The sequence below is a fragment of the Alligator mississippiensis genome, chromosome 1 (assembly GCF_030867095.1).
Source record: "Alligator mississippiensis isolate rAllMis1 chromosome 1, rAllMis1, whole genome shotgun sequence".
Taxonomy (NCBI): Eukaryota; Metazoa; Chordata; order Crocodylia; family Alligatoridae; genus Alligator; species Alligator mississippiensis.
Window position 1 is genome coordinate 485848780 of NC_081824.1, and position 12844 is coordinate 485861623.

At 52.7% G+C, this 12844-nt stretch overlaps 2 long non-coding RNA genes across 2 annotated transcripts; one reads left to right on the plus strand and one right to left on the minus strand.

Moving 5' to 3' along the window:
- Window positions 1-3597: 3597 nt before the first annotated feature.
- LOC132249918 (uncharacterized) lies at window positions 3598-7822 on the minus strand. The gene is made up of 2 exons (XR_009461442.1): window positions 5971-7822; window positions 3598-5574 (listed from the first exon to the last, which is right to left on the minus strand). It is a non-coding gene; the product is annotated as an uncharacterized LOC132249918 (long non-coding RNA).
- Window positions 3956-10698, plus strand: LOC132249920 (uncharacterized). The gene is made up of 3 exons (XR_009461444.1): window positions 3956-4147; window positions 7816-7943; window positions 10522-10698. It is a non-coding gene; the product is annotated as an uncharacterized LOC132249920 (long non-coding RNA).
- Window positions 10699-12844: the final 2146 nt, after the last annotated feature.

Here is a 12844-nt window from a genome sequence, read left to right on the forward strand (position 1 = left end):
ATGAGTCTATAAGGCACATCTCTATTCTGCCTTCTGTCAGACTTCAGACATCTGATGTCTCATTTCAGTAGTTCTCAGTCTTTTTTAGAGTCAAGACCCCCTGTCATTAGACTCAAGGCACACTCAGAAAATGCCTGTTCCCTTTTACTTGCTTAGCTAGTGAAAAATAAGGCAGCAGTTCTTCTGGTGCAAAGAACTCAGAAAGGCCACATTGGATCAAAAATGGTTTTGACGCTGCATTCCTATTTCAAAGTTTTGGGTTGGTTTAGTGAATCATGTATAGGTGTTTGCACACCTACCAGTGCTAAGGAGCTCACCGCACCTGGATGGGAAGCACTGGTCAAGATCAAGCTGGTATCAAAGCCCCGTTACACCCCAACATCCCCAGTGTCCTGGGCCAGAGACTGCCTGTGTGCCCCATCACCATCTGTGCTGGTGCCCATCACTGCCAGGCCAGTGGGAACTGCTGATGGGCAGAGTCAAAAGGGGCCTGATCCATAGCCAGCTGCTGCCCCAGGGATTGAGGGGGAGAAAGAAACAGGTGCCCATCCTCCTCCCCATGATGCACCACAGCCAGAGGGACCCAGACTCGTGCCTGTCTCAACAGGGCCCTACACAGTGTCACCCACTCCTCATTACAAGGGGGTCAAGGCATGTGTCTGCTCTTGCTCCTTTTGTCAGCTGAGAATCACTTGTTGGTGGGTCAAAATTTCTTGTCTTCATTTGTTGTTCAGGACAACTTATCACCTCCTTGCTGCCTGGCCATGCAGCAGTGGTGGTTTGTTGCCACCGCACACACAGGCCATGTGGGGTTTTCCCCAGGTTTTCCCTGTCTTCAGGTGCCTGTTATGAGCAAGACGTGGGCCCAGACACCTGAAAGCACAGGGCTGAAGTTCCCTTTCAGGGACCATTTTCCCAGGACTGGGCCAAGTGACCTGGTGGCAGGAACAGCCCAGCCTCAGGCCCCTGGGACGCAGGACCTCTGGGGTGGATGCACACTAGGGAGGGACACAGCTGGATTTGACATGTCTTACACCCAGCTGGTGCCTGTTTGCAGAGGTGGCTTTGTGGTGGGACCCTCCTGGCAGGTGCTGGGGCAGTGGAAGGGGCTGGGTGCTATCACTAAGGCGTTTCATTCAAAAGAAGAAATGACACCATCTTGATCCCCGACCCAGGCCCCTGGTACCCTGGGGTATTTCTGCCCAGCCCAGTGCAGTGCCCTGCAGAGACCCCAGTGAGAGTCAAATGCCCTTACTCTTGGCCTTGAACTGCCTGGCCACATGAGTGTGAAGCCTGCCCGGGGTCATTGCACCCACCGAGGAGCTGAATTGATGGTCCCAGCTGAGCACTGGGCTAAAGTGGCTTTGTCATCCCCAGAGATGAACCAGCTCATGTAGGTCTTGCTTAGGGGACTCTGTCTGGCATGACAGCGCACCGTGGGGACATGCCCCTGGGGACCTCCTTGGGTGCTCCTGATGGACAAGACTCCCCAAGTTACCAGCGAGAAGTCCAGGGGCCAAAATAGAAAACACCTGGGAAAGCTGCCATCAGTGAGATGGCAAAACGTGGTGCCTGAATGGAGTCAGCCCCTGCCTGCACCTTCCGGCCACCCCCACCCAGGACTGTCCTCCAGAAGCCATAGAGCACCAAGCAGTTAGGAAAACCAGGCACACCCACTCCCTGACTGTGGATTTAAACAATTAAAACAAAAATGTAGGCCTATTTTTTCTGGTTCTCTTTCACTCACTTAAGTTGTAAGCAGTTATATCATAGTTGCATCATTCTCCAGTTTCTTGAAGAGGGGAATGGATGTCTCATTACAGTCTATTTTATGATTTAAGTTGTATGTGGAGTTCGCATACAGATGAGTGCTTTGCTCACATGGGTCACGCCAGCAAAGATTACAAATGAGTCGTGGCAGTCCAAAATAATATTCTCCTTTTACGTGCATTTCTCATGATGAGTTTTGAGCATTCAAAGAGAGCCAGGTGAGAGAGATGCCTCAACCAGAGTCTAGAAAGGGAAGAGCTGTTACCTCTCAGCTGTGTTCTTGGGGATCCCTGGCACAGGACACAGCCTGTCTGAGTCACACAGAATTCCCCCTCCCTCCCCTCCTCTACCTGAACAAAACTGATTAAGATGCAGTGGGAGACTCACCTAAAACCCTCCAGATAAGGGTGACAAGAGTGAAACAACTGCCCTAGGTCTGATTTGCATCCGAGGAGATGGAATCAGGTGACCGTTCATTTACATGGGAGATGGAGAACAGAAAGCCTGAAGCAGAGCCTGCAGTGAATTCTGTGATCAGAGAAGCAGGGGAGCACTGCATGATGGGGAATCTGTGCTCCAAATGCTAATTGACCCACATTTACACACACCCAGCTCAGCATTTATCAAACCAATTCTAATCTGGATTTACAAAGGACTTTCCCCCCATCCCCCAGACACATACACACCTCTAAGAAGAAGTTAAGTTTAATAGGCACCTTGGGCCATACATTACCTGGTCTGACTGCAGTGGTTTGTTGCTCTGATGAACTGATTCTTGGCATATGAGGGTGTCAGCCTGTCCATGCTGACCAACCCGGCTGGGTCAGGCGTGTCATGATAATCTGTGTGTGTTTGTGTGTGTGACTGATCTGGTGCCTGGAGGAACCCAGTCCCATTGAAACTGAGTCCTACAAGATAGCTCCTGTGAGGGTGAGGACTCGCAGAAGGGAGATATACAGATCCATATAGAAACACAAGTAACACAAGCAGCACATTGATAGAATTACCAGGATCCTAGAAACATATCACTAATAAATGAGCACACCCCAAAGTCATGAGCAAATCTGGTAACAGAGTGGAGCAACTTCGGGGTCATGGGGACGGTTCAGGCTGGAGAAGGACTGAGCTAACGTTGGGGTGCTCAGGGCTGTGCAGGCTGGTTGGTGACAGAGGGACTGCTCAGCTCTCTGGAGGGGCAGCATCTTCTTGGTGGGTGGCCTTAGCCCCCCAATAAAGGACTTTGCTACTGAGCTTTCTGCCTTGCTGCCTGGAAATTCAGGGTGCATGTTTCCCTTTGGAGTAATGAAATCCCCATCCCTGAAGTTGAACTAGAAGGCAGTTTCCAGAGGCAGGGCCACGGGCAGCCAGGGAGGGTCAGGGATCAAACGGCTGGGATTGCAGGGCTGGAGGGAGGCAAAGCTCCCTGCCATTGCAGAAGCAACACCTGGGCTAACTTCAGGGTGCACTCAGATGAGGCCGGGGGCCCAAGCAAGCACTTCCCCAAGGGGAATTCACGACAGCGAGTACCCCAATGTGACTTTAATAAACACCCTCCATCCACCAAGGACAGGAGTCAACTGAATGCTGTCTGCCAGGGATGTTAAGAAAAGACCACAACCAACCACTTTTTAACTATCTTACCTTGTGGACTGACTGCTAGCAAGTTTATGAAAATTACTGGCTATACTTTCCTTGGAGGGAAACAAGATAAATAGTTAGCAAGTCAGAAGTACAGCACATCAGCTCATATTTACTGCTTTAAATTTATCAAGAAAAGGCCATGTTGAAACATTTTTTAGACTGACAATCAAAGGTGGTCACAAAGTGTATTTTGTGAAAAAATACGAGAGAGATGGAAAAGTGATCTCTTACTCAATTTTTTTTTAATGTTTGGAAACTGACTGTTTCATAGATGCCAGGGTTGGAAGTGTGTCAGAAATGCCACCGTCCGCGCCCCTCTCCAGAGATCTGTCTCTGCCAGCATGAGAGGCTGGTGTTGAATCCCTCAGGGTGGGGATGTTCCTCCCTGTCTACATGACACGAGCCTGGTGCCTGGGAGGTGGATGCTCTGGTCACTTGGGGGGGCAGGGGGGAGGGAAAAGCTCCGCCCACCAGCCCAGGTGACCAGTGATGCTTTTCAAATTGGTTGGCTAGTGGCCAGCACTGGCAGCTTCGATTGGACCAGGCTGCTGAGGTCAGAGAGGTTATTTAAAGGCATGGTCCAGGAAGAAGAGAGCCACTAGCCATGCGGTCATGCGGGTGAATCTGAAACTGGGAGAGGAGCTTCACCATCTGAAATGGGCTCTCTCCTCATAACCGCATGCTCAGAGAGTGCCCTGCCTCCAGAGGAAACTCCAACCACCTCTGGATGATGCGAGTGAGTAAGCTACTCGAGATCCCACTAGATATTTAGCTTACAGTAACTCAGATGCGTGATCAAAAGACTTCCTCAGCCATACTGGTTTGCTCTATGGGATCCCTCTGATATTCCTATGATATAGCTCTACCTTTTACCCTGTTTCAAACTTACCCCCTGTCATCAATAAAGTTCTCCTTGTGACCGGTCTGGGAGACTTATTGAGGGGTGGGTCTACATTATGCCGAGGAGGCCCATTAGGTCTGTGGACTAAGGGAGGCTTTCCTAATGAGCCCCTGACTTGGGAAAGTTCCCCAAGTGCCTGTATTGGGTCTAGGACCCATTGGACGATCAGGCCTGTGTTCTCCAAGGTGCGCAGAGCCAGAAGTGAGTCCAGAGCCTTGGATGGTGGCAGCGGGAACCCCAGGCTAGCGGGTGTGCTCCAGGGAAGGGGTCAGCCGGATGGGAGGCACCCCAGGGAGGCACTTGGAGCCTGGAAGGTGGGCGGGAGCAGGAAGGTGGGCAGCTCAATGCAGGAGCGCCCCCTACTGGCCCGCCACAGGAAGCAACCTCAACGGATCATCGAGTCTGACCCCCTACATAGGCAGGAAAGAGCCTTGGGGTCAGGTGTCCCCAGCCAGATGCCTTACCCAGAAAAACCACTACCTGTCAAGGATGACCTCAGACTGCTAACATACAAAGTATTCCCAAGTAGCATCTGTATTAGCTGGGAACTGAACCTAGCTCTCCTATATAGCAAGCAGGAATTTGAACATTGAACCACCAATGCTTCAGTTACTTCCTAGGTGAAAACAAGCCTGACTTCTTCTAATCTTCCTTGCCTTCCACACTTTTTGAATGGAAAAAGGCAAGTTTTCCTCACCAAAACAAGATGTTTCTGTTTTGACATTTCTTTAAAAAAAACTGATGGGAAGTATTTTGAAAGATGTGGTTTTGTCTACTAATACCCCCTCACTAAACCGGTAGTTTGGTGAACTGTAGTCACGGTTCAGATTATTTTTCACGGACAGTTTAGTGTTTGCATGCTGTCTAAGTTATGTTGCTGTTCCTCAGAGTTGAGAAATTCCTTCAGAAGACAGCGCAGGCTGCAAACTGCTGCACTTCTGGAGCGTGTAGAGCTTGTGAGGCATGGCAGCTCTGGAAATAAACCTAGGACAAGCCGGGGCTTCAGAGAGAAACCTGGGCAAGGTGGTGTGCCTTATACATATGGCTTCATGCAACTAAAAAATGCAACCCATTGCAAAACACACCGTAAATTCACTTCACATCGTTTTCACAGCAGTACTGATCACTCACAAGGAACACAAAACGTTACCTATATTGTTATTGAAAAGCATGGTACTCCAAAGACATCCCCAAAAGATCACATGCACTGCTTCGTTTCATCATACAATTGTTTAGACATATTGGCCACGATAGAATATTACCTAGAATACAATGAAATGTATTGACATTAAGCATCTTTAGCTTTGGAGCAGAGCACTAATCAAAAGCCCCTCTCTCAAGCCCACTGTGCAGTCTTCTCCCTTCAATGAGTGGCTCCCTTCAATGTTATTACTGACAGCAATTTTCATCCATTGTTCTCACACTTCTGCACAGTTCCCCATTTTCCAGTTTACCGGTTAAGTGACTTGTTCAAAGTTACAAAAGAAATCAGGAGCAAAGCCAGGAACAGAGCTGTTTCCCAATTTCCACACTTATGCCCAATCCACTGAGTGAACAACACTCTCCCACTGATTCACTTGTCAAGAAAAGAGAATGAACTTGTAAGAGGGCAAGTTACTGCTCCCCATGCTTGTTAACAGGGCCTTTTGCCCACTTACCTCCTTCAGAGTAAAAATATCCTGTTTTGCCCCTGCAAACTCCAGCAGCTTCAGCAACAGAGGTTTTGGTCTCACCTGAATAAACAGAAGCAAACAGCACATCTCAGTTATAAATGCTTCCTAGAGAGTTGAAAGCACTTTAAAACCCATGTGACAGACACATGGGCAAAGCTGTGTGAAGAGGAAAGTTACCAATTACTACATAGAAAAGAAGACTGAGGGGGATTGAATAGCAGTCTTCAACTCCCTGCAGGGGGGCTGCAAAGAGGATGGAGCTGGACCGGTCTCAGTGGGGCAGATGACAGGACAAGGAGCAATGGGCTCAAGTCACAGCAAGGGAAGTTGAGGTTGGATATGAGGAAAAACTCTCATGAGGAGGGTGATGACTGTGAAGCACTGGAACAGGTTACCTATGGAGGTGGTAGAAGCTGCATGGATGACTGGTGCTTCCTGAGTCAGGGGGGCACTTGCCCCAGTCAGCAACCCCCCAGACTGGAGGGAGGGGCTCCCCCCATGGCCAATCCCGCCGACCCACAAGTGGCTTCCAGGTGAGCGCAGTTGGCCATAGGGGGACCGCTTCTCCTGGCCCCCCCATCTCTGCTGGCGCTCTCAGGGGGAGCACCAGTGCTCTTACCTGCCCCGCCCCCTGCCCAGGAGCACTGGCTGTCAGGGAGTGCACCAGTGCTGTCAGGGGGTGCACATGCACCCCCATGCACCCCCTATGCATCACCACTGCAAAACTCCATCCTTGGAGGTGTTTAAGCTCTACAAAGCCCTTGTTGGGATTATGTAGTTGGGGCTAGCAGGGAGTTGGACTAGAGACTCCTGAGGTCCCTTCCAGCCCTCATTTTGTATGAGTCTATGCATCTATGACTGCCTCCAAGCACTCCCCAGGCCACGGGAGCAGGCTGGCAGCACAGGCCTGGTTTGAAATGGGTCCTGGCACAGGGGCAGCAAGAGCAGCTCTGCAGGGTACAACGACTGCAATGGGCACAGGCCAGCACAAGCTTCAGCTTCTCCAGGGACAGGGGTAAAATCCCCATGTTCAGCAGACTCTCTCAACAAAGCCTGCCAGGAATCACACAGGCCCCAACCCCAGACACGACTTCCCTGGGGTCACACTGCACAGGCCTGGGGGAGCAGCGTAGGCTGCCCCGCTTCTTCGGCAGAGCGGAAATCACCTTTTATAGGAAAGACCTAAATACTGGGTGCTAGCAATGCATGCACCCGTGGAACGAACATGCAACATGCTCACACATGCCTCCCCATACACACTCACACATGCATGCACACACACACACAATGTATGCACAGGTGCACATACATATGCATACACATGAATGCACCCACGCACTCACCCGCACATACACAAACACACATATGCACACACACACACATGCATGCACAGACACACACTTGCATGCACTCACATGCAACAAGCTCCTGGCTCCCAATGTGCTGCCTGTCCCTGTCCCTGTCCCTGTCCCTGCTCAGAGTTGAGGACTAAAGCCATCTTGGGGCTGGCACTTTTAACACCACTGGGACTTCCACTCATGTCCTTCCTCGCAGGAAGTACGTGGGAGGTGTCCCCCTCAAGTGCCGCTGACTTTGCTGTGAGCATCCCTGCGGGGAAGGAGCAGGACTTCGGCCACACCTGACAGTGGAGGGACAGGGGAGGGGAACTGTGCGAGTGGATCAACCCCGCGGCCTCGGGCTGAATTCATGGGTGTCAGGACCCAACTGGACTTTCCCACGGAGGTTCCTGTCCCTGTTCAAAGGGCTCCAGCAACATCTGGAAGGACTTCATAAGGCTCCTTTTCTCTTTCTCTCTCCCTCCTTCTGCAGCCTCCTTGCTTGAACCAACCTCCAGCTGACAGGGGCTAAAGGAAATTCCCCCCAGGACCAGCAGCATAAGGACGCTGGACTTCAGACTTTGCCAAACCCATGCACTGGCAGGCACGATCCCTTGGGAGGTAAGTGTGAGGAGAAAAGGAGGCCAGGAAAGTGGAAGGTAATTTAAGGATACTGTCTGAAGGATGCAAGGGCAAGCTATCCCAAAGAGGCAAAGGAAAGGGAGGTGTGAGAGGAGGCCAGCCTGGACAGGCAGCAACCTCTGCAAAGGAGTCAGTGTTCAGCAAGGAATCTTTTACACGTGGAAGCTGGGCGGTAGTGCCAGAGCACAGCGTAAGAGCGTGGCAGAGGCGTTCAGGGAGAACATGAGGAAGGCCAAGGCACAATGTGAGATGCAGCTGGCAAGGGAAAAAAAGGCAATAAAATGGGATTGTACAGGGATCTCAAGCGTTAGAGGAAGAGCAGGGAACCCACGTGGCCCTGATGCTGGGCTGTGGAGAGCCATCTAGTTACAGATGATGAAGTGAAAGCCCATGGTGAGGACAGACAGGAGATCAGGAAGCCCCAGGGCCTGAGGATGAGCTGCTTCATGTTGCCAAAGAGGAGCCTCCGCCCAACCCAGAGCCAGGTCCTTACCAGCCTTTTTGATGTACAAGCTTAACATGGGCTCGACACCCAAAGAGTAGCAGTTACCTCCCCATGCCCTCCGCCATTATTAGTGTTGGCGACAGGGTTTAGGTCAGTTGAGTTTGGGGGACAACTAAGTAGAAAACAGGGCTGGGAGTGGGGTCGCAGGCTCCAAACAAGCGCTGCATGGGGGGACAGTGAGCGGAGCAGAGCGGGCAGTAGCCGGTGGCTCTTGAATGAGTCCAAGGAGCCAGGGGCAGGTGAGGAGCGGGATGAAGTCCTGGCATGCAGTTAGGAGCCTGAGTGGCTGTCCTGCGGTTGGGGTGAGCAGCGCCAATGCCTTCCCCTGCCCGGGACAGGGCCGCAAGGTTTGTATCTGTGTGGCTGGGGTGGGACAGGGCTCTGGTCCCTGTGGGTGGTCCGAGGCCCAGGATCTTTCTCACTGCCTGCACCGCTGCTCTCAGAAAGATGCTTTAAGTGACTGGCTCTTGCCGTGCTACCAGTGGCCTCTGGCTGGGCCAGGTGCAGTTCACCCAGGCCTCCGTCCTGCTGCAGATCCCCAGGACAGGGGAGACCTGGGAGCTGTCAGCACGTGGAGGGTCCCCAGGCAGGTGCCCCGGACCAGGCCCTTCCCCAGGTGAGGTGAGGAGCGGTGGGTCTCCCCTTTCCCGTGGCAGGAGGCTGTGGCAGAAGGCCACCTCTGTTTCTCCTGAAAAACTCTTCTCTGTGACAATTTGGTTAGGATGGGCCCTTCAGAGGGTACACACCCTACCCTATCTCTTTAGGTAACCTGAGCTGGACACATTCCTAGGGGAAGAGGGAAACCTGCTCCCTCTGCCTACATGCCTGGGCGAGGGGGGAGCTAGGAACTGCCAGTCTGCCCAGCAACCAGTGATGCATCTCAAATCGGTTGGCTGGCAGCCAACAGATGCTGGCCTCCATTGGACCAGGTAAATGAGGTCACAAAGGCTATCTAAGTTAAGCACAGCCCAGGAATCTGGGGTAGTAGCCATGGGGAAGTCTCAGAGGGCGAGAGAAGAGCTGAACAATCTGAAACTTGCTCTCTCTCTCAAAACTCATGATCAATGAACCACCTGCCTCCAGAGAGAATCCCCATCTGCCTCCGGATGATACTTGTGAGTAAGCTACCTGAGATCCAGCTAGATATACAGCTTGCGGTAACTCAGACGTGTGATCAAAGGCTACCCCAGCCACAGCAGTTTGCTCTATGGGATTTCTATGTTAATGCTCTACCCTGGACCCTATTCCAACTCTACCCTCTGTAACCAGTAAAGTTCTCCTTTGTACCTAGTGTGGGACACTTATTGGGAGGGGGTCTAGATTACGCTGTGGGGTCCCCTTGGTTCGGCTGACTAAGGGAGACCACTACTTGTGCTTCTGACTGAGGGAAGCATCCCAAGTTCTTGAAGTGAATCAAGTCCCCTCGAGGGCTGCTAGGCCTGTGTTTCCCAGGGTGCACAGAGCCAGAATCAAGCCCAGCCCTGAATGGTGACAGCATTACCCCCAGGCTAGTGGATATGCTCCAGGAAGCGGGGTGGAAAGATGTGAGATGCCCCCAGGGAGGAACTTGGAGCCTGGGAGGTGGTCAGGCACAGTGGGGTGGGTGGCTCAATGCAGGACCACCCCTACTGACTCGCAACAGGCCCCATCCCCCAGTGCAGAAATCTCTCTGCCAGAACAGTTTGATGGGTCCGTGCTCCAGCAGGTCGGCGGCTCTTGTTCTCCTGGTGCTCCTGGGAGCATTTCACATGTCCTGGAGTAGACTGACCCTGCATTTCCACCCACCCCAACATGTGGACATGACCCAACACCAGCATCCCTCCAGGTCCTTTCCCAGGGAGCGAGGTCATGGTGCTGTGATCACCATCGGCGCTGGGGCAATTCCAAGGGATCGTCTCCAGCCTCTTGCCAGTGGGACGACGAGTCCTTCTCCCCCCTCTTTCACACACTGCAGCCTCCAGCTCCCTTCACCCCAGGCCAGTCCAGGAGACGAGCAGGACTTTTCCCTGCCACCACCCCAGGGCTCACCTTTGCACTCTCTTCCACCCGCAGGCGCCGGGACCCTGAGCAGAGCGGATCAGCAGCCTCCCAAGGAAGGGCTTGTAAAGCTGGAGCTGCAGAGACCCTCCCCAGGGAGACGGGGACAGAGCGGCTCCCTGATGCCTGGGCCGGGCCAGCTGCAGGAGGGGCAGGGCAGGCTGGCGAAGCAGGGGCAGAGCATGGAGGTGAGCAGGGCACCAGCTGGAGGTGGGGGTAGGAGTGCAGCTGGCGCAGAGCCCAGGTGGAGCCAGGGGTGCTGTCAAGAGTTTGGGGAGCAGAGACCAGAAGAGTGAGCAGGGGTGCTGGCACGGGAAGGCCTGGTCAGAGTCCAGCCAGCCAGCACCAGGGAGCCCGGGGCAGTGGTCTCTACAGCTGAGCCCAGCAAATCCTCTCCCACCTGCCTAGGACTGGGGAGCACAGAGGGTCTCTGCAGTCGATGCCAGCAGGGTCCCCCCAGCCCATCAGTTTGGCAGGAGTGGACAGCACACCTGGCTGCTGATTATCTGTGTTAGTGTGAGGGGAGGCAGAAGCCAGGATGGATTTGCAGCTTACAAACGACTGAAAACAGAGGCACAGCACAGGTTTTTTCAGTTCCACACTCATTTGATAAGTTGGAATTGAAGGGTGTGCACAGACCAGACTATTAAATAGAGAAAGTCTTTTGAATACCAAGTGCAGGGGGTCAGCGTGGTGGGAAGGGGGACAGTGCTGGGAGAGGGGATGTAAGTAAAGACCCCCCGACACAAAGGGGACACAGCAGCTAATCCGGTTAATTGGAGAAGACTGCACAGTCCGTTTGGACCGTGCACAACACAACGCAGCCTGCAGATGATTTGTGGTTGCACAACTCCATGTTCAGGTTTGTGTTGAAGTGTTTGGTGTAAGGACAGCTGCTCTGAGGTCAGCACTGGGAAGTCCAGGGAGGTGAAAGTGTCCTGCCACAAGCCTTTGTCTCTTCCTGGACCAGATGTCACCAGCAGATCCAGGGGGTTGTTGGGGGGAGTGTGGGGAACCAGCAGGGATGGGTGGGGGGCTACGGGTTGGGAGCGATTTTTTTCTTTTATGAGAGAATTTGCAATTTTTAAACAGAGAAAACCAGAATCCCTGCATATCACGTGTCAGTTGAGTAGCGTACCCCTGTCTGTCCTGGCTAAGCGTGCAAAGCGCTGTAGTGCAGAGTGAGGGCAGACAGGGCCGTGGGGGCAGCGGGGGCAGGAGCCACTGATGCTGTAACGCTTGTGCCGGCAGCTCCGGGAGGTGTTTGAGGACGTGGCAGTGTATTTCACACGGGAGGAGTGGGAGCTGCTGGAAGAGGAGGACAAGGGGCTTTACCGGGACCAGATGCTGAGGAACCACCAAGCCCTCATTTCCCTGGGTAAAGCTCTGGCTCTTGCATTGCCCTTGAGCCATGTGAGCTCCGAAGCAGTGTTGTCTTCTCCCTGGTTTTCATCCTGTCTTCCTGTCTTTCATCCATTTCTTCTCCCTGTCTCATCCTTATGAACGTTTGGCCGGCAGCTTAAATCCCATTGCTCCCCACTGCTCTGTCCATGATCAGACCTCTCACATCTCATGCTTGTATATATTCCTCCTTGGTTTGATCCAGCTGCCTTCCCTGGAGTCCTCCCCCTTGATAACATGATTTCCCTTTGCCTTCTCACCATGATCATATCATTTGCCTTTCATTGTGTCTAAAAATGCACTAAGCCTTTCCTTGGGCAGTTATTCTGATTTCCTTCCTCGCTTGTGTAGTGTGTCCTGTCCAAACTCATTTCCACTCATTTGCCTGGAATTGCACTGGTGTTTGCTTCCTATGACCATACGTCCAGTACCTGGATGAAAAGGACCATCCTCTTCCCCCTACTATGCCTTCCCTTTCAGCCTAAATGTCCATCTTCCCTTGTTCTTCAAGTCCTTCGTATAATCCCTGAGTTCATTGGCTCCATTCCCCAAATTTCAGTTGCTTATTCTGCATCCAGTACCAGTGGATAAACTCTCTTTAACCACTGCCCAATCAGGGTATTGAGGCCCTGCCCCTGACTTCATCTGCCGCGTCCAGCGAGGACAGGTGGAGCTCCGGGTCTGTGGTGATGAGGACCGTGGGGCAATCTCGAGGTCGGAGGACGTGCTGCCAGGTGAGTTGTAGCTGTCCCCTCCACCCGACTCCCCTCTCACAAATGCTTCATGCCCAGGGTGAAAGGGAGCCTGGAAACTGCAGACCTGCCCTGTGCTGCCATTTCAGGGTGCTGACCTCAAAAAGCTTGTGCTGTCATGTGTGCAGACGGGTGTTGTTCCACCCCCTGAAATTCAAACTGTGGAAACTGTTACCAACAGGATT